We start from the raw sequence: 27,086 nt of genomic DNA on the forward strand, positions 1-27,086 counted from the left end.
TGTGGTGGCACACACCTGTAGTCCCAGCTACTCGGGAGGCTGAGGCAGGAGAATGGTGTGAACCCGGGAGGCAGAGCTTGCAGTGAGCCGAGATTGCACCACTGCACTCCAGCCTGGGTGACAGAGTGAGACTCCATCTCAAAATAAATAAATAAATATAAAACCATCAGCTCTTGTGAGACTTACTCGTTATCACAAGCACAGCACAGGAAAAACCTGCCCCCATGATTTAGTTACCCCCCACCAGGTCAATCCCATGACACATGGGGGTTATGGGAGCTACAATTCAAGATGAGATTTGGGTAGGGATACAGCCAAATCATATCATCCATAATGATGTAAATGATTGGATAAATTACTAAATGAGGGGGAAAAGACAAATCTTCCATGCAGAATAGAGTGGGCTAAATAGTGTCCCACAAAAATTCATGTCTGCCAGAATCTCAGAATATGACCTTATTTGGCAATAGGGTCTTTGTAGATGTAATTAGTTAAGGATCTTGAGATATCATACTTGGATACCTACTTGGAGTAGGCCCTTAATCCAATGATTCATGTCTTTATAGGAAGAGGAGGCCGAATGGGGTGGCTCATGCCTGTAATCCCAGCAATTTGGGAGGCTGAGGCAGGCAGATCAGCTGAGGTCAGGAGTTCGAGACCAGCCTGACCAACATGGTGAAACCCCATCTCTACTAAAAGTACAAAATTAGTCGGGCATGGTGGCGCATGCCTAAAATCCCAGCTACTTGGGAGGCTGAGTCAGGAGAATCGCTTGAACTCAAGAGGCGGAGGTTGTGGTGATCTGAGATCATGCCATTGCGCTCCAGCCTGGGCAACAAGGGTGAAACTCTGACTCAAAAAAAAAGAACAGGAATTAGAAGGCCCGGATGCAGTGGCGCACACCTGTAATCCCAACACTTTGGGAGGCCAAAGCCGGCGAATCACCTGAGGTCAGGAGTTTCAGACCACCCCAGCCAATATGGCAAAACCCCGACTCTACTGAAAATACAAAAATTGGCTGGGTGCGGTGGCTCACGCCTGTAATCCCAGCACTTTGGGGGGCCAAGGCGGGCAGATCACCTGAGGTCAGGAGTTCAAGACCAGCTCGGCCAACGTGGTGAAACCCCATCTCTACAACAATACACAAAGTAGCTCCAGCCACTCGGGAGGGGGAGGTGGAAGAATCATTTGATCCCGGGAGGCGGAGGTTGCAGTGAGCCAAGATAGCGCCATTGCACTCCAGCCTGGACGACTGAGCAAGACTCCATCTCAAAAAAAAAAAAAAAAAATTAGCCAGGTGTGGTGGCATACACCGGTATTCCCATCTACTCAGGAGGCTGAGAATTGGTTGAACCTGGGAGGCGGATGTTGCAGTGAGCTGAGATGATGTCACTGCACTTTAGCCTGGGTGACAGAGTGAGACTCTGTCTCAAAAAAAAAAAGGAGGACTTAGAGATAGGCAGAGAGGAAAGAGGAAGGTCATGTTGTGAAGGTGGAGGCAGGGATTTGAGTTATGCTGCCACAAGCCAAGAAACACCTGGGGGCACCAGAAGGTGGAAGAGGAAAGTAAGCATTCCTTCCTAGACTCTTCAGAGGGAGCACAACCCCACAGACACCTTGACTTTAGAGTTTTAGCCTCCAGAACTGTGAGAGAACAAATTTCTGGGGTTGGTTTGTTTTTTTGTTTTTTCTTTTTAAGACAGAGTCTCACTCTGTCATCCAGGCTGGAGTGCAGTGGCGCAATCTCGGCTCACTGCAACTTCGCCTCCTGGGTTCAAGCGACTCTCCTGTCTTGGCCCCCCGAGTAGCTGGGACTACAGGCACGCACCACCGTGCCGGGCTAATTTTTTTGTATTTTTAGTAGACTGGGCTAATTTTTTTGTATTTTTTAGTAGAGACGGGTTTTCACCATGTTGGCCGGGCTGGTCTCAAACTCCTGACCTCAGCTGACAGGCCCAGCCTTGGCCTCCCAAAGTGCTGGGATTACAGGCATCAACCACCATGCCTGACCAAATTTCTGTTGTTTTAATCCACCTTCTAAGTTGTTAGAGCAGCCCTAGGAAAGTAACACACAAAAGAATTTCAAATAATGTATGTAGATGCTCTGCTCTCAAGGAAGGGGAGCATAACTCTCCACTCATTAAGCATAGATTGTACATGGTGACTTTCTTCCAGAGTGTACAGTATGGAAATAGGGAAGAAGGAATAACTTCATTATGGAGAAACCTTACAAATACTACATCAGCCAGGTGATCAAGGCCAACATCAACTGTCAAAAATCATGATGGTAGTATGTTTGCTTGATACGACGTGATGAAAATGAAGAACTTATGGTCTCCCTCCCAGTAACCCAGTCTTTGGCAGGTGCAATGGCTCATGTCGGTAATCCTAGCAATTTTGGAGACTGAGATGGGTGGATCACTTGAGGTCAGAAGTTCAAGACCAGCCTGGCCAACATGGTGAAACAACATCTCTACTAAAAATACAAAAATTAGCTAGGCATGGTGGTACACGCCTATAGTCCCAGCTACTCGGGAGGCTGAAGCAGGAGAATTGCTTGAACGAAGGAGACAGAGATTGCAGTGAGCTGAGATCACGCCATTGCACTCTAGCCTAGATGACTGAGTGAGACTCCGTCTCAAAAAAAACAAAACAAAAAACAGTAAAGCACTGATAGGGTTTGGCTGCGTCCCCACCCAAAATCTCATCTTGAATTGAAATCCCCATAATCCCCGTGTGTCAAGGGAGAGAGCACGTGGAGGTAACTGACATGGGGGTACTTTCCTCCATGCTGTTCTCATGATGGTGAGTTCTCACAAAGTCTGATGGTTTTATTTTTATTGTATTTATTTATTTATTTATTTAGAGACAGAGTTTTGCTCTTGTTGCCCAAGCTGGAGTGCAATGGTGCAATCTCGGCTCACTGCAACCTCTGCCTTCCAGGTTCAAGCGATTCTCCTGCCTCAGCCTCCCGAGTAGCTGGGACTACAGGCATGCGCCACCACGCCCAACCAGATGCAATGGTTTTATAAGTGTTTGATAGTTCCTCCTGCTTTCATTCTCCCTCCTGCTGCCTTGTGAAGAAGGTACCTTGCTTCCCCTCCACTTTCTGCCATGATTGTAAGTTTCCTGAGACCTCCCCAGCCATGCCGAGCTGTGAGTCAATTAAACCTCTTTCCTTTCTAAGTCACTCAGTCTCGAGCAGTTCTTTATAGCAGTGTGAAAACAGACTAATAATACAAGCATCCTACAAAATAACTTGACCAGTACTTCTCGAAACTGTCAAAGTTTTCAAAACCAAGGAAAGTACAAGAAACTGTCACAGCCAAGGAGAGCCTAAGGAAAGATTACTAAATGTAATGTGGTATCCTGGATGGAATACTCAGACAGAAAAGGGATATTGGGTAAACTAGGAAAATCTCAATAAACTATGGACTTTGGTTAATAACAACCTATCAATATTGGTTCATTAATTGTAAACACATGGATTATACTAATGTAAGATGTTAATAGGGAAGTTGGATGCAGGATATATAGGAACTCTTCATACTGTCTTCTCAATTTTTCTGTAAACCTAAAGCAATTCTGTTTTCTTTTTTTATTTGAGACAGAGTCTCGCTCTGTCACCCAGGCTGGAGTGCAGTGGTGCGATCTGCAACCTCCACCTCCTGGGTTCAAGCGATTCTCCTGCCTCAGCCTCCAGCTGGGACTGCAGGTGCGTGCCGCTATGCCCAGCTAATTTTTGTATTTTTAGTAGAGACGGGGTTTCACCGTGTTGGCCAGGATGGTCTTGATCTCCTGACCTCACGATCCACCCATGTCGGCCTCCCAAAGTGCTGGGATTACAGGCGTGAGCCACCGCACCCGGCTAAAGCAATTCTTAAAAAAATAAAGTATATTTTAGCCGGGCATGATGGCCTATGCCTGTGTACCCACCACTTTGGAAGGCAAAGGTGGGCAGATTGCTTGAGCCTAAGAGTTCAAGACCAGCCTGGGCAACATGGTAAGACCCTGTCTCTATTAAAAAATACAAAAAATTAGCCGGGTTTGGTGGCACACCACTGTAGTCCCAGCTGAGGTGGGAGGATCCCAAAATAAATAAATAAAAATAAAGTATATATTTTTTTAAAAACCTAAATAACACTAAAGTGTAGGAAGTTATGTCTCTTCTGTGTTGAATTCCTAATCCTGAGAGATAACCATTAATTAATCTGGTGCATATCCAAATGAAGAAAAATTATCAACATCTCCCAGTACTGTGCCCCAGTAGGCCATGGTGGTTGTCTCTGGCATCAGTCTGAAATGCCAGCTACATCCAAGCAACTCCCACCTGGCTGCATGAACAGATGACCCTGTCAGTCACTGGTAGCCAAACCCCTGATTCTCAGAGAGTCAGCACCCAAGAGCCACCTGCTGAGATGACCCTCTCTGATTACAGCTGATTGGTCCAGGAGTGAACATCAAATTTCAGCTGAACCAGTCAGATTCTGTCCTGGGACTTCTTTATTCCCTTGAAAGTCAGCTCCAGACAGTAAGCTGGGGCGAAAACGAAAACCTCAGTAGCAGCCGGGCTCAGTGGCCCACGCCTGTAATCCCAGCACTTTGGGAGGCCCAGGCGGGCAGATTACTTGAGATCAGGAGTTCGAGACCAGCCTGGCCAACATGGTGAAACTCTGTCTCTACTAAAAATACAAAAATTAGCTGGGCGTTGTGGCAGAAGCCTGTAATCCCAGCTACTTGGGAGGCTGAGGCAGGAGAATCACTTGAACCGGGAGGCGGAGGTTGCAGTGAACGAAGATCGTGCCACTGCACTCCAGACTGGGCAACAGAGTTAGACTACATCTCAAAAAAAATTGGTTAATTAAAAAAATATATAAAAATTAGCCAGGCATGGTGGTGCATGCCTGTAATCCCAGCTACTTGGGAGGCTGAGACACGAAAATCGCTTGGTCATGGGAGGCGGAGGTTGCATTGAGCTGAGATCACTCCACTGCACTGCAGCCTAGGTGACAGAGCGAGACTCTGTCTCAAAAAAACCCAAAAAACAAAAACAAAACACCAAAAACCTCAGTAGCCATCTGCTGCCATGTGTTGGGCAGGCAGGAAGAAATTGTCAAGAGACCAGGAATCACTAGAGGGACAAAGAGTTCCTGTCCCACCACATGGTGGAGAGGAAGGCATCTTGTTCCTGGCAACCAAGTGATCTGCAGCAAGGCTCAGCAACTTGGCATTTTACAGAGCATGTGTACTGTTTTTACACGGAGAAAACAACAGTTATAACCATTTTGCTTTGAAAGAAAACCAAAAGATCCCTTCACATTGGGATTTCCAAGAAAATTTAGTGTTGGTTGGCTTTTTGTAATCAGTAATTTTGAATGTGTTAGGGAGAGGTTAAAGAAACAAACTCTTGAACCCAGCAATAGTATTTTACGAGAACAATAATGATAGTTTGCACATACTACTTCCTAGTTGCATTTACAGGAAATAGACTAAGTATATGAAATACACTGTCTCATTTAATTGCCCTACGAATTAAGCACTGATATCATCCTCATTTTACACTCTAGAATATCAGGATGCAGAGAGTTTGAGTATGTTGCCCACAGTCATATAGTATTTAACTTCAGAATTCGGGTCTATTTGATCCCAGGGTTCATTCTTTTGACCCATGAAGACCTCTTGAAACAGCTCATTGGACATGGTAAAACAGAGAGAGCAGCACATGCAAACTCCTTGCCTCAGTTTCCTCATGTGTAAAACATTTCCCATGAATAATATCTGCCTTGTGATGATTATGTAAAATACAGCGTATAAAATACCTTCAAAGTGCTTGACATATAATAGGCACTTAAGAAACCCATATTCCCAGTGTTGATTGAGTGAGATCCAGCCAGCAAAAATCTCATTTGGCCCAAACAGAGGCTGTCGGGGGAGTCGGGGACTTTTTTTGTCATCCTAGGTCTTTAGGTGTTTTTGTTCTTTTTTGAGACAGCATCTCACTCTGTTGCCCAGGTTGGAGTGCAGGAGAGTGACACAGCTCACCAAAACCTCATCCTCTGGGTTAAAGCAGTCCTCCCATCTTAGCCTCCCAAGTAGCTGGAACTATAGCCACACACCACCACACCTGGGTAATTGTTTTTTTTTTTAGTTTTGTGGAAACAGGATCTCATTATGTTGCCCAGGCTAGTCTTGAACTCCTGGGCTCAAGCAATCCTCTCACCTTGGCCTCCCAAAGTGCTGGGACTACAGAGTTGAGACACCAACCTAGCATAAAACCTAGGCTTCATCCTAGCTTTTATGAGGGATTTAAAAAATTAATACATGTCACGGCTATTGCCATGCTCTTGCTGTGAAAAGCCACACAAATTTCTTAAGATTTTGAATTAGTTAAAAAATATTTCAAATTCAGGAGGTCTCTTGTAAAAATATGGATTCCCAGTTCCTTTTGGCAAGTTGAAAGCTCTGGAATCGCTGGGTGCATATTCCATGGTGCCACAATCACTGGAGCTGAGAGACCCCAATTAGAGCATGTGCCCTCTGTGAGCATGTGCCACAGTCCCCACCGCTCCCCACTGTTCCCCATCATGGAGGCCAATGAACTGGCTTGCAAGGTGTTTTTAAAACTTTTTATTGGCTGGCCACGGTGCCTCACGCCTGTAATCCCAGCACTTTGGGAGGCCGAGGCAGGCAGATCATAAGGTCAGGAGTTCGACACCAATATGGTGAAACCCCATCTCTACTAAAAATACAAAAATTAGCTGGGCGTGGTGGTGCACTCCTGTAGTCCCAGCTATTCGGGAGGCTGAGGCAGGAGAATCACTTGAATCCAGGAGATGGAGGTTGCAGTGAGCCGAGATCCCGCCACTGCACTCCAGCCTGGGTGACAGAGTGAGACTCTGTCTCCAAAAAAAAAAATAACAACAACAACAACAAAAAAACTTTTTATTATGAAAATTTTCAAACATGCACAAAAGTAGAAATAATAGTTGCAGAGCCCTGTACTCATTTCTTAAGGGTGATGTAACAAATTATCACAGATTAGGTGATTTAAAAACAACAGACCAGGCGCAGTGGCTCATGCCTGTAATCCTAGCACTTTGGGAGGCCGAGGCAGGTGGATCACCTGAGTTCAGGAGTTCAAGACCAGCCTGGCCAACATGCCTGTAATCCCAGCTACTTGGAGGCTGAGGCAGGAGAATCGCTTGAACCCGGGAGGCAGAGGTTGCAGTGAGCCAAGATCACGCTATTGCACTCTAGCCTGGTCAACAAGAGCGAAACTCCGAACTCCGTCTCAGAAAAAAAAAAAAAAAAAAAAGGATGAATTTGGCCCCCTTTTGTCTCACTCTCGCCCTCTCTTTGCACTTCCACCATGTGATGCCTTCTGCCATGTTATGATGCAGCAAGAAGATCCTTACCAGATGCCAGTACCTTCAACTTGGACTTCCTAGCCTTTAGAACTATAAGAAATAAATTTCTGTTTATTATAAATTACGTTCCCATCAGCAGCATATAAGGGTTCTGATTTCTTTATATCCCACCACCCTGGTCATTATTTGACTTTTTTATTCTAGTAAGTATGAAGTGGTATTTCATTGTTTTGATTTCCATCTCTGACGACTAATGAATTTGAGCATTTTTTCATGGTTTACTGACCATTTGTATATCTTTAGAGAAATGTCCGTTCAAGTCCTTTCCCCATTCTTTAATTGAGTCATTGAACTTTTTATTATTTATTTATTTTTATTTTTATTTTGAGACAAGGTCTCACTTTATCACCTAGGCTGCAGTGCGATCTTGGCTCACTGCAGCCTTCGGGGCTCAAGCGATCCTCCCACCTCAACTTCCAGAGTAACTGGGACTACAGGCATGCACCAACACCCTCAGCTAATTTGGTGTTTTGTTTTGTTTTGTTTTGTTTATTTTTTTGTTTTGAGACTGAGTTTCACTCGGTCACCCAGGCTGGAGTGCAATGGCATGTTCTTGGCTCACTGCAACCTCTGCCTCCTGGGTTCAAGCGATTTTCATCCTTCAGCCTCCCAGGTAACTGAGACTACAGGTGAATGCCACCAAGCCTGGCTAATTTTTGTATTAGAGATGGGATTTCACCATGTTGGTCAGGCTGGTCTCGAACTCCTGACCTCAAGTGATCCACCCTCCTCAGCCTCCCAAAGTGCTGGGATTACAGGTGTGAGCTACCATGCCCAGCCGATGTCCAGCTAATTTGTGTATTTTTTGTTGTGACAGGGTTTCACCATGTTGCCTAGGCTGGTCTCAAACTCCTAGGCTCAAGGGATCTGCCCATCCTGTCCTCCCAGAGTGCTAGGATTGTAGGTGTGAGCCACTGCGCCTGACCTAATTTTTTGTTTTAATTTTCATAGAGACTAAGTCTTGCTATGTTGCCCAGGCTGATCCAAACTCCTGGCCTCAAACAATCCTCCCCACTTGGCCTCCCCAAGCACTGAGATTACAAGCGTGAGTAGCCATGCCTGGCCAACAGTGTCCTTTGAATCACAAAAGTTTTTAAATTGGATTAAGTCCAATTTATTTTTTTTCTTTTGTTCCTCATGCTTTTAGTGTTGTATCTAAGAATCCATTGCCAAATCCGAGTTCAAAACTATTATTTTCTATGGAATAGCCTTGGCACCCGTATTGAAAATCAATTGATCATAGACAGATGGGTTTTTTCCCCCCTGGACTTTCAGTTATATTCCATTGATCTATATGTTTTTCCTTATGCTAGGACTTCACTGTCTTGATTATTATTGCTTTGTAATGTTGGGAATGAAATTTTTGGTGTTGCAAAAAAAAAGAATTAATGTGGGAGCAAATGATCTCTCAGCAAGGTGAGCTTTAGTTTCTGCAGAAAGGGTGCTACTCAATAGCTGTCCAGCCACGAGAGCACACCAAACAAAGGAGACAGAGTTACTTATAACCTGATGTGTCTACCCTACTGCTGTGTCCAGTTTCCATCGGCTGGAATAGGACCTCACATTTTACACTTTACCCGATTGGCTATTAGTTTAAAACGTTCTTAATTAGCACGGGCGCGGTGGCTCATGCCTGTAATCCCAGCACTTTGGGAGGCGGGCGGATCACCTGAGGTCAGGAGATCATGACCATCCTGGCTAACATGGTGAAACCCCATCTCTACTAAAAATCGTGCGCCTGTATTCCCAGCTGCTGGGGAGGCTGAGGCAGGAGAATGGTGTGAACTCGGGAGGCGGAGCTTGCGGTGAGCCAAGATGGGGCCACCAAACTCCAGCCTGGGTGACAGAGCAAGACTCCGTCTCAAAAATAAATAAATAAATAAATAAATAAATAAAACTTTCTTAATTAGGTAAGGGGAATAAAACAAAGAAAGAAAAGCAAGTTGCCCAGGGATAGTTAAGGAAGCATCTCCAAATAAGGAATGGCATTCACTATGGGCTGGGGCTTGTGTAGTTCTGTCCAGGCATGCCAGAGCAAGCTAGGACAGCTGATTTGGAATATATATATATATATACATGTATATATATACACATATACTAACAGTGGATAGCAATCTTATAGTAAGAAATTGGGACTTTTTACAATCTTTGAAGAACTTTCCCATTTCTCACAGTAATATGTTTAGAAATCAGGAAGTGTGAGTCTTCCAACTCTGTTCTTTTTCAAGATTATTTTGTTATTCTGAGTCATTTGCAATTACATGTGCAATTTAGAATCAGCTTGTCACTTTCTACAAAAAAGCCAACTGAGATTAATCCATTCATGAGGGCAGAGCCCTCATTACTCAATCACCTTTTAAATGCCCAACCTCCTAATAGTGTTACAGTGGGGATTACTTTCCAGCACATGAACTTTTGAGGGACCCATTAAAACCATAGCATTTTGTCCTAACTCCCAAGATTCATGTCCTTCTCACATGTAAAATACATTTCTTCTATCCCAATAGCTGAGGCTGGAGTGCAGTGGCGCAATCTCTGCTTGCTGCTGCCTCAACCTCCCAGGTTCAAGTGACCCTCCCACCACAGCTCCCCAAGTAGATGGGACTACTGGCATGTGCCACCATACCCAACTAATGTTTGTGTTTTTTGCAAAGAAGAGGTCTCGCTATGTTGTCCTGACTGGTCTTGAACTCCTGGACTCGAGCAGTCCTCCCACCTCAGCCTCTCAAAGTGCTGAGATTACTGTAGGCATCATCCACCTCACCTGGCCGCCCTAAAGTCTTCACTTATTTCAGCATCAACTCAAAAGTCCAAAGTTCCAAGTCTCATCTAAATCAGATATAAATGAAACTCAGGGCACGATTCACCTTAGGGCAAATTTCTTCCAGCTGTGAGCCTGAGAAAGCAAATTACCTTCTTCCAAAATGCAGTGGTTGGACAGGTTTAAGACAGACATTCCCAATCCAAAAGAGAGAATTAAGAGGAAAAGAATAACTGGCCACGAGTAATCCAAAACCCAATAGAGAAAACAATACTAAATCTTAAAGCTCCAGAATAATCTTCCTTGACTTCATGTCCCACTTCCTGCTGGTGGGACACTGATGTGGGTGATAGGCCTGCAAGGCCTCAGGCAGAATGCCGCTGTGGCTTTGCTGGGCTCAGCTCACACTTCAGCAATTCCAAAAGTAGCATGCACGCTGGCAGCACTACAGTTCTGGGGTCTTGATGCCCTGGTGGGGACTTTCTGCAGCAGCCCCAGGCCCACATTTCCACTCAGCATTGCCCTAGTTGGGGCTGTCTGTGGTGGCTCCACCCCCGTGGCAGGTTTCCGCCTGCGATTTCACGCTGTCCCAATACATCCTTTGAATCTAGATGGAGGGCCGAGTGCAGTGGCTCACGTCTGTAATCCCAGCACTTTGGGAGGCCGAGGCGGGTGGATTGCCTGAGGTCAGGAGTTCAAGACCAGCCTGGACAACATGGTGAAACCCTGTCTCTACTAAAAATACAAAAATTAGCTGGGCGTGGTGGCACATGCCTGTAATCCCAGCTACTCAGGAGGCTGAGATAAGAGAATCGCTTGAACCCGGGAGGCAGAGGTTGCAGTGAGCCGAGATCGCGCCGCTGCGCTCCGCTCCTGTCTGGGCGACAGAGCGAGACCCCTTCTTAAAAAAAAAAAAAATGAAAAAAAATGAAATCTAGGTGGAGGCTGCCACGCCTTCATAGCTCTTGCATTCTGTGTGCCTGCAGAATTAACACTACAAGGACACCACCAAGCTTTATGGTTATGTATTCCAGAGCAACTGGTCAAGCTGAGCTTGGGGCCCTTTGAGTCGGGGTTAGATTGTCCTGTACTGGAATGCAGGAAGCAAGAGTCCCAAGGCATCCCTGGCCTGCAAAGCCATGGAGAGCACTCCGGGCCCATCCTACCCTCTTACTGCTGTAGGCCAGTGATGCAAGAGGCAGCCTTGAAGATCTCTGCACTGCCTTCAGGGTTTTTCCCCTGTTGTCCTGATGATTAGCACCTGGCCGCCTTCTAGCATACTAATCTCCATAGCAAAAGGTCTCTGGGACACACCCTTGGTATTGTCTCCTGAATGACTTTTTCACTCACACTGAGAGTTTTCCAAATCTTTCTGCTTTGCTTTCCTTTTGACTTTAAATTCTGTCATTAAGTAATTTTTTTCCCTCACAAAGCTTAACATGAGCAGTTAAAAGGAGCCATGCATGGCCGGGCGCAGTGGCTTATGTCTGTAATCCTAGCACTTTAGGAGACCAAGGCAGGAGAACTACTTGAGTCCAGGAGAACTGCTTGAGTCCAGAGGTTCAAGACCAGCCTCGGCAACACAGTGAGATATTGTCTCTCTCTCTCTTTTTTTTAAGTAGACTGAATGCTTTGCTGCTTAGATATTTCTTCTGCCAGATAACCTAATTCATTGCTCCTAGGTTGTGAGTTCCATAAAGCCCTCTGGCATGGACAAAATCCAGCCAAGTTCCTTGCCAATTTATAACACGGATGGTCTTTACTCCAGTTTCCAATACCTTATTTATCTTTCTGTCTGAGACCTCATCAGAACAGCCTTTACTGTCCATATTGTTTTTTTTTTTTTTTGAGATGAAGTCTCGCTCTGTCACCCAGGCTAGAGTGCAATGGCACGATCTCAGCTCACTGCAACCTCTGCCTCCTGTGTTCAAGCGATTCTCCTGTCTCAGCCTCCCAAGTAGCTGGGATTACAGGCGTGTGCCACCATGCCCAGCTAATTTCTTTGTAATTTTATAGAGACAGAGTTTCACCATGTTGGCCAGGCTGGTCTCGAACTCCTGACCTCAAGTGATCCACCCACGTCGGCCTCCCAAAGTGCTGGGATTACAGGCGTGAGCCACCGTGCCTGGCCTACTGTGCATATTTCGTTTTTCTTTTGAGACAGAGTCTTACTCTGTCACCCAGGCTGGAGTGCAGTGGTGCGATCTCGGCTCACTGCAACCTCTGCCTCCCAGGTTCAAGCGATTCTCCTGCCTCAGCCTCCCGAGTAGCTGGAATTACAGGCACCCACCACTACACCTGGCTAATTTTTGTGTTTTAAGTAGAGACAGGTTTTCACCATAATGGCCAGGCTGGGCTCAAACTCCTGACATCAGGTGATCTGCCCGCCTCGGCCTCCCAAAGTGCTGGGATTACAAGCGTGAGCCACTGTGCCCAGCCCCTACTGTCTATACATTTCTAGTAGAATTCTAGTCATGACCATTTAAATCTAGGAAGTTCCAGACTTTCCTTAGTCTTCTTGTCTTCTTCTGAGACCTCGCCAGAATTACCCTTAATGCTCATTTCATGGTAATACAGGTTTTTTCTAGCCTGCTCCTTCAAATCCTTCTAGCCTCTACCCTTTTTCCAGTTCCAAAGCTACATTCACATTTTCAGATATTTATTATAACAACAACCCCACTTCTCAGTAACAGATTTCTCTTAGTCCATTTTCTGTTGCTGTAACTGAAGAGCTGAGACTGGGTAATTTATAAACAGAAGAAATTTATCTCTTATAGTTCTGGAACTGGGAAGTCCGAGGTCAAAGGGCTGCATCTGGTGAGGGCCTTCTTGCTATTGGGGACTCTGCAGAGTCTTGAGGCAGCATAGTGAGAGGGCTCATGAGAGAGGGCCAAACTAGCTTTTTATAACATACTCACTGTGATAGCTAATCCCCTCCAATGATACCCTGTTAATTCATTAATACATGAATTAATTCATTAATACATTAATCCATTCATGAGGGCAGAACCTGCATTACCCATCACCTCTTAAAGGCCCCACCTTTCTTTTTTCTGAGACAGGATATGGCTCTGTTGCCCAGGCTGGAGTTCAGTGGTGCAATCATGGCTCACTGCAACCTCAGCCTCCCAGTGTCAAGCAATATTCCCACCTCAGCCTCCTGAGTAGCCGAGACCACAGGTCCATGCCGCCACACCCAGCTAATTTTTTTTGTATATTTTGTTTCACTATGTTGCCCAGGCTGGTCCCAAACTCCTGAGCTCAAGCCATCCACCCACGTCAGCCTCTGAAAGCGCTAGGATTACAGGCATGAGCCACAGTGCCTGCCCCTGCCCTGTTTTGTTTTTGTTTTTGTTTTTGAGATAGGATCTTGCTCTGTCACCCAGGCTGGAATGCAGCAGTGTGATGATGGCTCACTGCAGCCTCAACCTTCCAGGCCCAAATGATCCTCCTGCCTCAGCCTCCCAAGTAACTGGTGTTACTGGAAAGGGGTCTCAATCCAGACCTCAAGAGAGGGTTCTTGGATCTTGCACAAGAAAGAATTTGAGGTGAATCCATAGAGTAAAATGAAAGCAAGTCTATCAAGTAAGTAAAGGAATAAAAGAATGGCTACTCCATAGGCAGAGCAGCAGCATAGGCCGCTCAATCTGATTCGACTTATGGTTTATTTATTTATTTATTTATTTTTATTTTTTATTTTTTGAGACAGTCTCACTCTGTTGCCCAGGCTGGAGTGCAGTGGCGTGATCTCAGCTCACTGCAGCCTCTGCGGTTCAAGTGATTCTCCTGCCTCAGCCACCCAAGTAGCTGAGATTACAGGTGTGCGCCACCATGCACAGCTAATTTTTGTATTTTTAGTAGAGACAGCGTTTCGATTTGTCCAGGCTGGTCTTGAACTCCTGACCTAAAGTGCTCTGCCCACCTCAGCCTCCCAAAGTGCTGGGATTACAGGCATGAGCCACCACACCCAGCCTATTTCTTGATTATATGCTAAACAAGGGGTGGATTATTCATGAGTTTTCCAGGAAAGGGGTGGACAGTTCCTGGAACTGAGGGTTCCTCCCCTTTTTAGACTATATAGGGTAACTTCTGGACATTTCCATGGCATTTGTAAGTTGTCATGGCACTGGTGGGAATGTCTTTTAGCATGCTAATACATTATAATTAGCATATAATGAGCAGTGAGAACAACCAGAGGTCACTTTCATTGCCGTCTTAATTTTGGTGGGTTTGGCAGGCTTCTTTACCTCATCCTTTTATCAGGAAGGTCTTTGTTACCTGTACCTTGTGCCAACCTCCTATCTCATCCTGTGACTAAGAATTCCTGGCCAGGCGCCGTGGCTCACACCTGTAATCCCAGTACTTTGGGAGGCCGAGGTTGGTGGATCAGAAGGTCAAGAGCTAGAGACCAGCCTGACCAACATGGTGAAACCCTGTCTCTACTAAAAATACAAAAAAATTAGCCAGGCGTGGTGGCGTGCACCTGTAATCCGAGCTACTCAGGAGGCTGAGGCAGGAGAATCGCTTGAACCTGGGAGGTGGGGGTTGCAGTGAGCCGAGATCGTGCCATTGCACTCCAACCTGGGCGACAGAGTAAGACTTGGTCTCCAAAAAAAAAAAAGAATTCCTAACCTTGTAGGAATGCAGCCCAGTAGGTCTCAACCCTATTGTACCCAGCCCTTATTCAAGATGGAGTCGCTCTGATCCAAATGCCTCTGACAATGGGAGTACAGGCATCCACCACCATGCCCAGCTAAGGCCCCATCTCTTAATACTGTTACATTGGGGATTCTGTTTCCAGCACGTGAACTTTTTGAGGACACATTCAAATCATCGCATGGGAAAGCATCCTGTCTTTTCTGCATTAAGTATGTTAGCTGTAGGTTTTTCATAGATGCCCTTTATCACTTGAGGGAGCTCCCTTCTATTCCTACTTCATGTGTGTTTTTGTCACGAAATAAGGTTAGAGGTTGTCAAATGCTTTTTCTGCATCTATAGAGATGATTGTGTAGTTTTTATAATTTATGCTATTGATATTATGTGTTGTATAAATTGATGTTTGGATGCTTAGCAAACTTGGCATTCTGTGATATAACCCACTTGGTCATGCTGTATATGTTGTTGGGTTCTAGCCCTTTATTTATTTATTTTTTGAGACAGAGTCTCGCTCTGTCGCCCAGGCTGGAGTGCAGTGGCTCCATCTCGGCTTACTGCAACCTCCGCCTCCCAGGTTCAAGTAATTCTCCTGCTTCAGCTTCCTGAGTAGCTGGGATTACAGGTGCCCACCACCACGCCTGGTCTAACCCATTTTAAAATTGGGTAGTCTTCTAATTATGAGTTGTATTATTTACTTGTATATTGTGGATACAAGTCCCTTATTAAATATATTATTTGAAAATATTTTCTCCCAGGTTTTTCTTTTCATCATTTTATAAATGAGTCTTGGCCGGGCATGGCGGCTCATGCCTGTAATCCCAACACTTTGGGAGGCCTAGGCAGGTGGATCATCTGAGGTCAGGAGTTCGAGACCAGCCTGGCCAACATGGTGAAACCCCGTCTCTAACAAGAAAAATACAAAAATTAGCCAGGCATGGTGGTGGACGCCTGTAGTCCCAGCTCCTCGAGAGGCTGAGGCAGAAGAATTGCTTGAACCCGGGAGGCGGAGGTTGCAGTGAGCTGAGATGGCACCACTGCACTCCACCCTGAGTGACAAAGTGAGTCTCTGTCTCAAAAAATAAATACATAGCCGAGTGCGGTGGCTCACGCCTGTAATCCCAGCGCTTTGGGAAGCCAAGGAGGGCAGATCACCTGAGATCAGGAGTTTGAGACCAGCCTGACCAACATGGAGAAACCTCGTCTCTACTAAAAATACAAAAAATTAGCCAGGCATGGTGGCGCATGCCTGTAATCCCAGCTCCTTGGGAGGCTGAGGCAGGAGAATCATTTGAACCTGGGAGACAGAGGTTGCGGTGAGCCGAGATTGCACCATTGCAGCCTGGGCAACAAGCGCAAAACTCTGTCTCAAAAAAAAAAAAAAAAAAAATTTAGCCAGGTGTGATGGCATGCGCCTGTAATCCCAGCTACTCAGGAGGCTAAGGAAGGAGAATCACTTGAACCCGGGAGGTGGAGGTTGCAGTGAACCAAGATCGTGCCACTGCACTCCAGCCTGCACGACGGTAGTGAGACTCCATCTCAAAATAAATAAATAAATAAATAAATAAATCTTTTACAGAACAAAAGTTTTTCATTTTGTTGGAGTCCAGTTTATCATTTTTTTTTCTGTTATGGATAATTTTTTTGTTGTCATGTCTAAGAACTTTGAGTAACCCAAGATCACAAAAATTTTCTGCTGTATTTTCTTCTAGAGATGTTATAGTTGCTCTACTTAAGTATATGTCTGTGATTCATTTTTAGCTCATTTTTCTGTATATTTTGAGAGAACAGTGTAAATTCATCCTTCTGCATTTTGATACCCAACTGTCTCAGAAGGATTTGTTGAAAAAACTATTTTCCTTATCAAATTGCCTTGACACTTTGTCAAAAATCAATTGACCATAAATATAAGGGTTTATTTCTGGACTCTTGATATTGTCCCATTGATCTATGTCTAGCTTTTCACCAGTACCACATGGAGCTTTATAGTAAGGTTCGAATTTGGATTGTGTACATTTCCCCAACTGTTCTTCATCCAATTTTTTTTGGCCCACCTCAGCCTCCCAAAGTGCTGGGATTATAGGCGTGAGCCACTGTGCCCGGCCCATCCTTTTACTTTCAATCTAGCTATGTCATTACATTTACAATGAACTGCCTTTTACACAGTATATATTTGGATAATTTTTTTTTTTTTGAGACAGAGTCTCGCTCTGTTGCCCAGAATAGAGTGCAGTGGCGCCATCTTGGCTCACTGCAACCCAGGTTCACGCCATTCTCCTGCATCAGCCTCCTGAGTAGCTGGGACTACAGGCACCCGCCACCATGCCCGGCTAATTTTTTGTATTTTTAGTAGAGACGGGGTTTCACCATGTTAGCCAGGATGGTCTCAGTCTCCTGACCTCGTGATCTGCCTGCCTCAGCCTGCCAAAGTGCTGGGATTACAGGTGTGAGTCACCACGTCCGGCCATATTTGGATAATTTTTTATCCACTCATTCAATATCTGTCTTTTAATTGGTGTATTTAGACCACTTACATTTAAAATAATTATTGATGTGGTCAGGCTCAAGTCTGCCAGTTTATTATGTGTTTTTTTGTTTTATTCCTCTGTTTATCATTATGTTTCTTTTTACTTGCCTTTGTGTGGATTATTTAAACATTTTTTAGAGTTCCAATTTGATCTTTTTCATTGGTGCAAAAGTAATGCCGGTTTTTGCCATTGGTTTTGGTTTTAATGTAATGCCATTACATTAAAAGTAATGGCAAAAACTGGCCAGGTGGGGTGGCTCACGCCTGTAATCCCAGCACTTTGGGAGGCCAAGGCAGGTGGATCACTTGAGGTCAGGAGTTCGAGATCATCTTGGCCAAAATGATGAAACTCTGTCTCTACTAAAAATACAAAAAAAAAAAAAATTAGCTGGGCATGGTGGCACACACCTGTAGTCCCAGCTACTCGGGAGGCTGAGGCGCAAGAATCACTTGAACCCAAGAGGCAGAGGTTGCAGTGAGCCAAGATTGCACCACTGCACTCCAGCCTGGGAAACACAGCAAGACTCCATCTCAAAAAACAAAAAGTAATGGCAAAAACCACAATTACTTTTGCATCAACCTAATATTTATAATGTTTTTTTGAGTGTATTGCATTGTATAGCTTGCTTAGTGATTGTTCTAGGCATTACCATATATTTATGTAATTCATCACAGCCTACTGGTATCAAAGTTCCAATCTGAATGAAGTGTAGAAACCGTACTTCCCAATTAGGTCTCTTAATGCTCCCATTTTTAAAGTATAATTGCCTTAAGTATTTCCTCTACGTACATTGGGCACCACATCAGAAGGGTATGATAGCTTTTGCTTCAACCATAAAATATTATTAAAAATCACGAACTGGCCAGACGCAGTGGCTCACACCTGTAATCCCAGCACTCTGGGAGGCCGAGGGGGATGGATCACGAGGTCAGGAGATCGAGACCATCCTGGCCAACATGTGAAACTCCATCTCTACTAAAAATACAAAAATTAGCTGGGCATGGTGGTGCGTGCCTGTAATCCCAGCTACTCGGGAGGCCGAGGCAGGAGAATCGTTTGGGAGTCGGAGGTTGCAGTGAGCTGAGATCACACCACTGCACTCCAGCTTGGTGACAGAGTAAGACTCCATCTCAAAAAAAAAAAATTATGAACTGAAGGATAGTTTACTTCTATTTTTACCCATTCCATTGTACTTTCCTTTTTAGAGGCCCTAGCCTTCTTCTCTTATTATTTTCTTTCTGATTGGAGAACTTCCTTTAGCCATTCCTTAACGCCAGGTCTTCTGTTAAAAAATATCTTGATTCTTATTTATCTGAGAATGATTTTATTTTTTTCCATTATTCCTGAAAGATAATTTCACTGGCTATAAAATTTGGGGCTGACCGTTCTTTTCTTTCAACACTTGGGAAATGCTGTACCATTTGCCTCCCGTCTCCATGGTTTCAGATGAGAAATCTACTGTCATTCAAATTAGTGTTCCTTTAGAGGCAATGTATCATTTCTCTCTGGCTGCTTTTAATGTATTTCTTTGTCTTTGGTTTTTTTTGTTTGTTTGTTTTTTGTTTTTTTATAGACAGAGTCTCGCTCTGTCGCCAGGCTGGAGTACAGTGACACGATCTCGGCTCACTGCAACCTCCGCCTCCCAGGTTCAAGCAATTCTCCTCCCTCAGCCTCCTGAGTAGCTGGGACTACACATGCACACCCCCATGCCCAGGCAATTTTTGTATTTTTAGTAGAGATGGGGTTTCTCCATGTTGGTCAGGCTGCTCTCGAAATCCTGACCTCAGGTGATCCACCCACCTCAGCCTCCCAAAGTGCTGGGATTACAGGCGTGATCCCAGCCCAGCCTGTCTTTGGTTTTTAAAAGTTTAATTATGATGTATCTTGATGTGGATTTCTTTGAGTTTATCCTATTTGAGGTTTATTCAGCTTTTTGTGTGTATCAGTTTATGTCTTTTGCCAAACTGGGAAGTTTTCAACCACTATTACTTTGAATACTATTTTAGTTCTGTGCTTTTTGTCCTCCGTTCTGGCAATCCAATGATACAAACGTTATTTCCTTTGTTATTATCCAACAGATCCATAATGCTATTCAATTTTTTTTCTGTCTTTTTTACCCTCTGTTGTTTAGATTGAGTAAATTCTATTGATCTGTCTTCAGGTTCACTAATGATATTCTCTGTCATCTCAGCTCCTCTATTGTGTTTATCAAGCAAGATTTTTATTTTGGTTATTGTATTTTTTTCAATCTATAAATTCTATCTGGCTCTTTTTTTTTTAATAACATCTCTTTCTTTGCTGATATTTTCTTTTTCTTTCTTTTTTTTTGAGACAGTGTCTTGCTCTGTCATCCAGGCTGGAGTGCAGTGGCCCAATCTCGGCTCACTGCAGCCTCCATCTCCCAGGTTCAAGCGACTCTCCTGCCTCAGCCTCCCAAGTGGCTGAGATTACAGGCATGTGCCACCACGCCTGGCTTTTTTTTAGTAGAGATGGGGTTTCACCATGTTGGCCAGGCTGGTCTTGAACTCCTGACCTCAGGTGATCCACCCACCTCAGCCTCTCAAAGTGCTGAGATGACAGGCATGAGCCACCATGCCTGGCATGAGATTTTCTACTCTTACATTTGTTTCAAGATAATTTATAATTACTATTGACCGTTGAACATGACTTTGAACTCTGTGGGTCCACTTAAACACAGGTTTTTTTTTTCAATAAAAGTTACACCAAATGTGCCTGCCTCACTTTTCTCCCCTTCCGCCTCCTCTACCTCGTCTACCTCTGCCACCACTGAGATAGCAAGACCAACCCCTCCTCTTCCTCAGCCTACTAAATATGATGACAATAAGGATGAAGACCTTTATGTTGATCCACTTCCATTTAATGAAGAGTAAACATATTTTCCCCTCCTTATGGTTTTCTTAATAACATTTTTTTTCTTTTGAGACAGAATCTTACTCTGTCGCCCAGGCTGGAGCGTACAGTGGCATGATCTCAGCTCACTGCAACCTCCGCCCCCTGGGTTCAAGTGATTCTTGTGCCTCAGCCTCCTGAGTACCTGGGACTACAGGTGCATGCCACTGCACCTGGCTAAGTTTTGTGGTTTTTTTGAAACAGTCTTACTCTGTCGTCCAGGCTGGAGTGCAGTGGTGCAGTCTTGGCTCACTGCAACCTCCACCTCCTGGATTCAAGTGATTCTCCTGTCTCAGGCCCCCAAGTAGCTAGGATTACAGGTGCATGCCACCACGCCCAGCTAATTTTTGTATTTTTAGTAACGATGGGATTTTGCTTTGTTGGCCAGGCTGGTCTTGAACTCCTGACCTCAAGTGATCCTCCTGCCTCAGCCTCCCAAAGTGCTGGGATTAGAAATGTGAGCCACTACACCTGGCCTGATTTTCTTAATAACATGTTGTTTCTCCAGCTTACTTTATTGTGCGAATACAGTATTATAATACATACACAAAATATGTGTTAATCAACTGTTTATGTTATTGGTAAGGCTTCTGGTCAGTAATAGGCTATTAATAGTTAAGTTTTTGGGGAATCAAAAGTTATAGGTCGATTTTTGACTGCAGAATCAGTCAGCACCCCAACCTCCATGTTGTTCAAGAGTCAACTGTATTGTCGAAGCATTTTTATAATGGCTACTTTAAAAACTTTGTCCAATAATTCCTATGTATAATTCATCTTTATGTTGGCATCTGTTGATTATCTTTTCTCATTCAGATTATAATTTCTCTTTTTCTTTTTATAATGGATGATTTTTTTGTTGTTGTTTTATTCTGGACATCTTGGTTATGTTAGGAAACTCTTTTTTTATTTTTTTATAGACAGGATTTGGCCAGGATGGTTTTGAACTCCTGGCGTCAAGGGATGCTCCCACCTTGGCCTCCCAAAGTGCTGGGTTGACAGATCTGAGCCACTGCATCAGGCTGGGAAACTCTTGATCCTGTTGAAATCTTGTATTTTAGCAGACAGCCACTCTGTTTAGGTGTAAGTTCTGGCCTATTATTATGGGCTTTAGTTCCAATGACAGCCTAGTTTTCTGAGCCCTTGCAATGCTATCCTGATCTGCTGCTTTCTTTTGGTGATGCTGAGGCTCCCGCTCAAGCCCTGTTGGTGCCATATGCAGGGGAAGAGGTGCTGTCCTGTGTCACCTGCTGAGGACCTTCTAGTGGGGTGGGGACAGACAGAAGCCACTGGGCCTGGCTCTCCCTGTGCTACTGGGTGGAGAGCAAGGAAACAAGGGAATTTGCTGCTGTTGCCACTACAGTTGGATGGGACCACATGTCAGTGCCTGGTTGTGGAATGGAGGCTGCCATGGCCCAAGCTTCACTGCTGCCAGCAAATCAGGTTGCCCAGGGGGCCCCAGCTGTGGAGTGGGGATCAACCCACTTTTTTTTTTTTTTTTTTTGAGACGAAGTCTGGTTCTGTCGCCCAGGCTGGAATGCAGCGGTGCCATCTTGGCTCACTGCAACCTCCACCTCCTGGGTTCAAGTGATTCTCCTGCCTCAGCCTCCCAACTACCTGGGACTACAGGTGCCTGCCACCATGCCCAGCTAATTTTTGTATTTTTAGTAGAGACGGGCTTTCACCATGTTAGCCAGGCTGGTCTTGAACTCCTGACCTCAGGTGATCCTCCCGCCTCATTCTGCCAAAGTGCTGGGATTGCAGGGATGAGCCACCTTGCCCGGCCTCAACTCCCTTTTACAAGTACATATATTAGCTGGGCGTGGTGGTTCACGCCTGCAATCCCAGCACTTTGGGAGGCCAAGGCGGGCAATCACCTGAGGTTAGGAGTTCAAGACCAGCCTGGCCAACATGGTGAAACCCCATCTCTACTAAAAATACAAAAATTAGCCGGGCATGGTGACACACACCTGTAATCCCAGCTACTCAGGAGGATGCGGCATGAGAATCACTTGAACCCGGGAGGCGGAGGTTGTGGTGAGCCGAGATCGTACCGCTGCACTCCAGACTGGGTGACAGAGCCAGACTCTGTCTCAAAACCAAACAAACAAACATATATTAGCAATTTAACTCATCCTAATAAATGATGGCCACAATGAAATTATGAGTTTGGAGGGTCAGTTTTAAATTTTCCTCTAAGACACATGGAATAATTGATAGGAAGAAATGTTTATTCTCAGAAATCACTGTGCGAACATTCAAGACCACCTTGGGAAACCGGTCCTATAGCACAATGAAGCTTGTATGCTCTGTCTGACAATGGCGTGAGTAGAAGTAAACTCCCAAATGATCTAAGGCCATGTGGTGCTGAGAACACTCTAGAATGAGTTTTGGATGTGGTCACTTCACCATATTGCAAGCTGAGATGATAACTGGGTTAAAATTCTGAAAGCAGCCTAGGTACTCATTAGTGCAGCCTGTGGAAGCTGCATGTCTCACCTCAAGCAGCAGGCCAAATGCTCACATGCTTGCACACTTACCTGCTTATACACTGACCCACTTATGTGATCACCTGCTCACACATGCATGTCTTGCACACTTACCACTTATGTGATTGCCTGCTTACATGTATACTCATTTACAGAATTTCTGTCCGGGTGCGGTGGCTCACGCCTGTAATCCCAGCACTTTGGGAGGCCGAGGCAGGTGGATCACCTGAGGTCAGGAGTTCAAGACCAGCCTGGCCAACATGGAAAAACCCCCGTCTTAACTAAAAATACAAAAATTAGCCAGACATGGTGGCGGGCGCCTGTAATCCCAGCTACTTGGGAGGCTGAGGCAGGAGAATTGCTTGATCCTGGGAGGCGGAGATTGCAGTGAGCGAGATTGCGAAATTTCGCCATTGCACTCTAGCCTGGGTGACAGAGCAAGACTTCGTCTCAAGAAAAAAAAAAAAAACACCAGAATTTCTGCCTACACAATTACATACCCCTGACCTGGTTTATGCTTACTCACTTACATATTTATATATTCACCTGTTTGTATGTTTCCCTGCTTACTTGCTGCATGCTTACCTCCTTACATGTGTCCCTTTTACGTCAGTCTCACATAGTAACACGATTACATGCTTACTTGTTTATCTGGTTATCCTGTTACATGCTTGCTTAGTCCCTTACATAGTCACACACTTACTGTTTACACGTATTGACATAATCACACACTATGTGATTATAAGTTTACACAATGACATGCTTACCCACTTATACAGCTCCAGATCTGCCAGGGCCCAGCTGCAAAGACACCAATGGGGAAATGCAAGGGGGTTGGATTTCAGAGAAGGCAGGCTCCTAGTTAGCAATCAGGCCCACTCTCATCCCTGGCACCTGACTCACACCAGCCTTTTCTTGCAAGAGCCCCATCTATTGGCCGGGCGCGGTGGCTCACGCCTGTAATCCCAGCACTTTGGGAGGCCAAGGTGGGCAGATCACGAGGTCAGGAGATCAAGACCATCCTGGCTAACATGGTGAAACCCTATCTCTACTAAAAATACAAAAAATTAGCCGGGCATGGTGGCCGGTGCCTGTAGTCCCAGCTATTCAGGAGACTGAGGCAGGAGAATGGCGTGAACCTGGGAGGCGGCGCTTGCAGTGAGCTGAGATCGCGCCACTGCACTCCAGCCTGGGCGACAGAGTGAGACTCCTTCTCAAAAACAAAAAAAAAAAGCCCCTGTCCACACCTCCAACAGTTGCCAACATATTTCCCATGGTCTGGATGTTTTTGTGGGATTTTCTTTTTCTTCATCTCCACACATGTCACATTGGAAGGAAAACAACCAGCATTTGAGGAACTTGTGTATTCATGGCCTTGTGTGTGGCACAGTGTGTAGATTCTCCTCCCCAGCCTTTTGGTGACTGGCCTGATCAGCTTCACAGGGCTCCATCTGGTGTGAGCCAGAGCTGATTGTCAAATTGGAGGGTGCTGGCTCCGTGGATGACAGGGATCTTCTTCAGGGAAGAACATCCTGAGTGTGGCTGGTGCAGAGAGGGGAAAGCACTGGATCAGGAGTCCACAGATGTGAATTCAGTATCAGGATGGACCCCTTCAGAGCTGTGCAGCCTGGGGGAAGTCACTCTTTCTCTCTGAGTCTCCACGTCTTCATATGAGAGAGGTGGGTAACTGGGGACATAGAGAGGCAGAGACTGGGTCCTCCTGCCTTTATATATATATATATATATATATATATATTTTTTTTTTTTTTTTTTTTTTTTTTTTTTTTTGAGATGGAGTCTCGCTCTATCACCCAGGCTGGAGTGCAGTGGCGCGATCTCAGCTCACTGCAAGCTCCACCTCCCGGGTTCATGCCAGTCTCCTGCCTCAGCCTCCCGAGCAGCTGGGAGCCTGTAGGCACCCGCCACCATGCCCGGCTAATTTTTTGTATTTTTAGTAGAGATGGGGTTTCACCGTGTTAGCCAGGATGGTCTTGATCTCCTGACCTCGTGATCCACCCACCTCAGCCTCCCAAAGTATTGGGATCACAGGTGTGAGCCACCGCACCCGGTCTTTTTTTTTTTTTTTTTTTTACCTTTTTTTTCTTTTTTCTTTTTTCTTTTTTTGAGACAAGGCCTTGTTGTGTCACCCAGGCTGGAGTGCAGTGGTGCAATCTTGGCTTACTGCAACCTCCGCCTCCCAGGTTCAAGCGATTCTCCTGCCTTAGCCTCCTGAGTAGCTGGGATTACAGGTGTGTGCCACCACCACACTCAGCTAATTTTTTTTTTTTTTTTTTTTTGAGACAGAGTCTTGCTCTGTCACCCAGGCTGGAATGCAGTGGCCCGATCTCGGCTCACTGCAACCTCTGCATCCCAGGTTTAAGCAATTCTGTGCCTCAGCCTCCCGAGTAGCTGGGATTACAGGCACGTGCCACCACTCCTGGCTAATTTTTTAAATTTTTAGTAGGGATGGGATTTCACCATCTTGGCCTCAGGTGATCCACCCGCCTCAGCCTCCCAAAGTGCTGGGATTACAGGTATGAGCCACCACACCCGGCCCTTCTGCCTTTATCTTCTGTCCCCAGGTTCTGGCATGCAAAAGAAAAAGACCCTCAGTGAATGCTTTTCAGGTGGAATAAGACTTGTCAAGACATTTCTACATCACTGAACACTAAACAAGTAGCCTAAAAGCCAATGAGCACTATTCTGAAGGTGAGGTCCCTCTATCTGCATTAGAATCATTACAGTGTTGGTTAAATACAGACTCCTGCAGGAGTTCGAGACCAGCCTGACCAACATGGCAAAACTCTGTCTCTACTAAAAATACAAAAATTAGCTGGGCGTGGTACCACACGCCTGTAATCCCACCTACTCAGGAGGCTGAGGCAGGAGAATCACTTGAACCTGGGAAGCAGAGGTTGCAGTGAGTCGAGATCACGCCACTGCACTCCAGCCTGGGCAACAAAGCAAGGCTCCATCTCAAAAAAAAAAAAAAAAAATACAGACTCCTGGGCCCTAGCACCACTGGGGATAGGACCTGAGAGTCAACAATCTAACAGCTTACATAGAGTCACTTGCCTAGAGTCATGCGAGGCAATTTCTGCTGCTCCCTTTTCTCCGTGTGATGGGTTCTTGTTCATCCTTCAAGGTGAACTCCAATATCACCTCCACCACAAGGCACTCCTTGACTGACCTCAGACAGAACTAATTGCCTCATCCTCTCTGGGCTCACAAGTGAACTATGTTATTCACATTTGTGTCCCTGGCACCTAGCCCGGGACTTAGCACATAATAGATACTTATGTTTAAAAATAAAATTCCAGGCCAAGTGTGGTGGGTCACACCTCTAATCCCAACACTTTGGGGGCTTGAGGTGGGAGGATCACTAGAGCCTAGGAGTTTGAGACCAGCCTAAGCAACATAGTAAGACCCTGTCTCTACAAAAAAATTAAAAATTAGCCAGGTTTGGAGGCGTGAACCTGTAATCCCAACTACTCGGGAGGCTGAAGCAGGAGGATCACTTGAGCCTCGGAGGTTGAGGCTGCAGTGAGCTATGATGGTGCCACTGCAAGTCCTTGTCTCAAAAAATAAATAAATAAAAAATAAATAAACAAAATTCAACCTCCCATCTCTGGCCCATGAAGCCCTCAGTTAATCTGATCCTCCCCTTCCTACCTCTCTTCCACACCGCCCAATTCACCTCTTCTTACTCTGCTTCTCATTATCCATGCTCCTGCCACAGTGGCCTTCATTCTGTTCCTTAAACTAGCCAAGCTACATCCAGCTTCTCAGGCTTTGCTGCCTGAAGAAAGTGAAGGGGCCCCCCAGTGACACCCTTTCTCATCATCCCATTTTATTTTTATCACATGTGTATCATTATCTAATAATTTCTTTTTTTTTTCAATGTCCTTATTTTCTGTTTCTCCCCAGGGAACATAGGCTGCTTGATGAGATGAGAGATCTTTATGAGTCTAGCTCAGTGTTTCTTAAGCAGGTTTGATCTTTACCCCCAGGGGGCATTTGGCAGTTGTCTGGAGACACTTTGGGCTGACATACCCGGGTGCTGCTACTGGCATCTAGCGAGTAGAGACCAGAAATGCCACGAAACATCCTACAATGCACAGAACACCACAAAGAATTATCCAGCCTTGAATAACAACAGTGCCACAGTGAAAGTAACCCTGGTCTAGCTCGTCTCTGATGCCCCAGCGCCTGGACCGGCGCCTAGCAAATCGTACGTGGCTCAAGCTCAAACATTTTTGCCGCATGAACGAATGAAATGTTTGAATTACGTGCTGGATTTAATTTTAAAGCTGGAAAGGTC

Source organism: Pongo pygmaeus, chromosome 23 (assembly GCF_028885625.2).
Source record: "Pongo pygmaeus isolate AG05252 chromosome 23, NHGRI_mPonPyg2-v2.0_pri, whole genome shotgun sequence".
Classification (NCBI taxonomy): domain Eukaryota; kingdom Metazoa; phylum Chordata; class Mammalia; order Primates; family Hominidae; genus Pongo; species Pongo pygmaeus.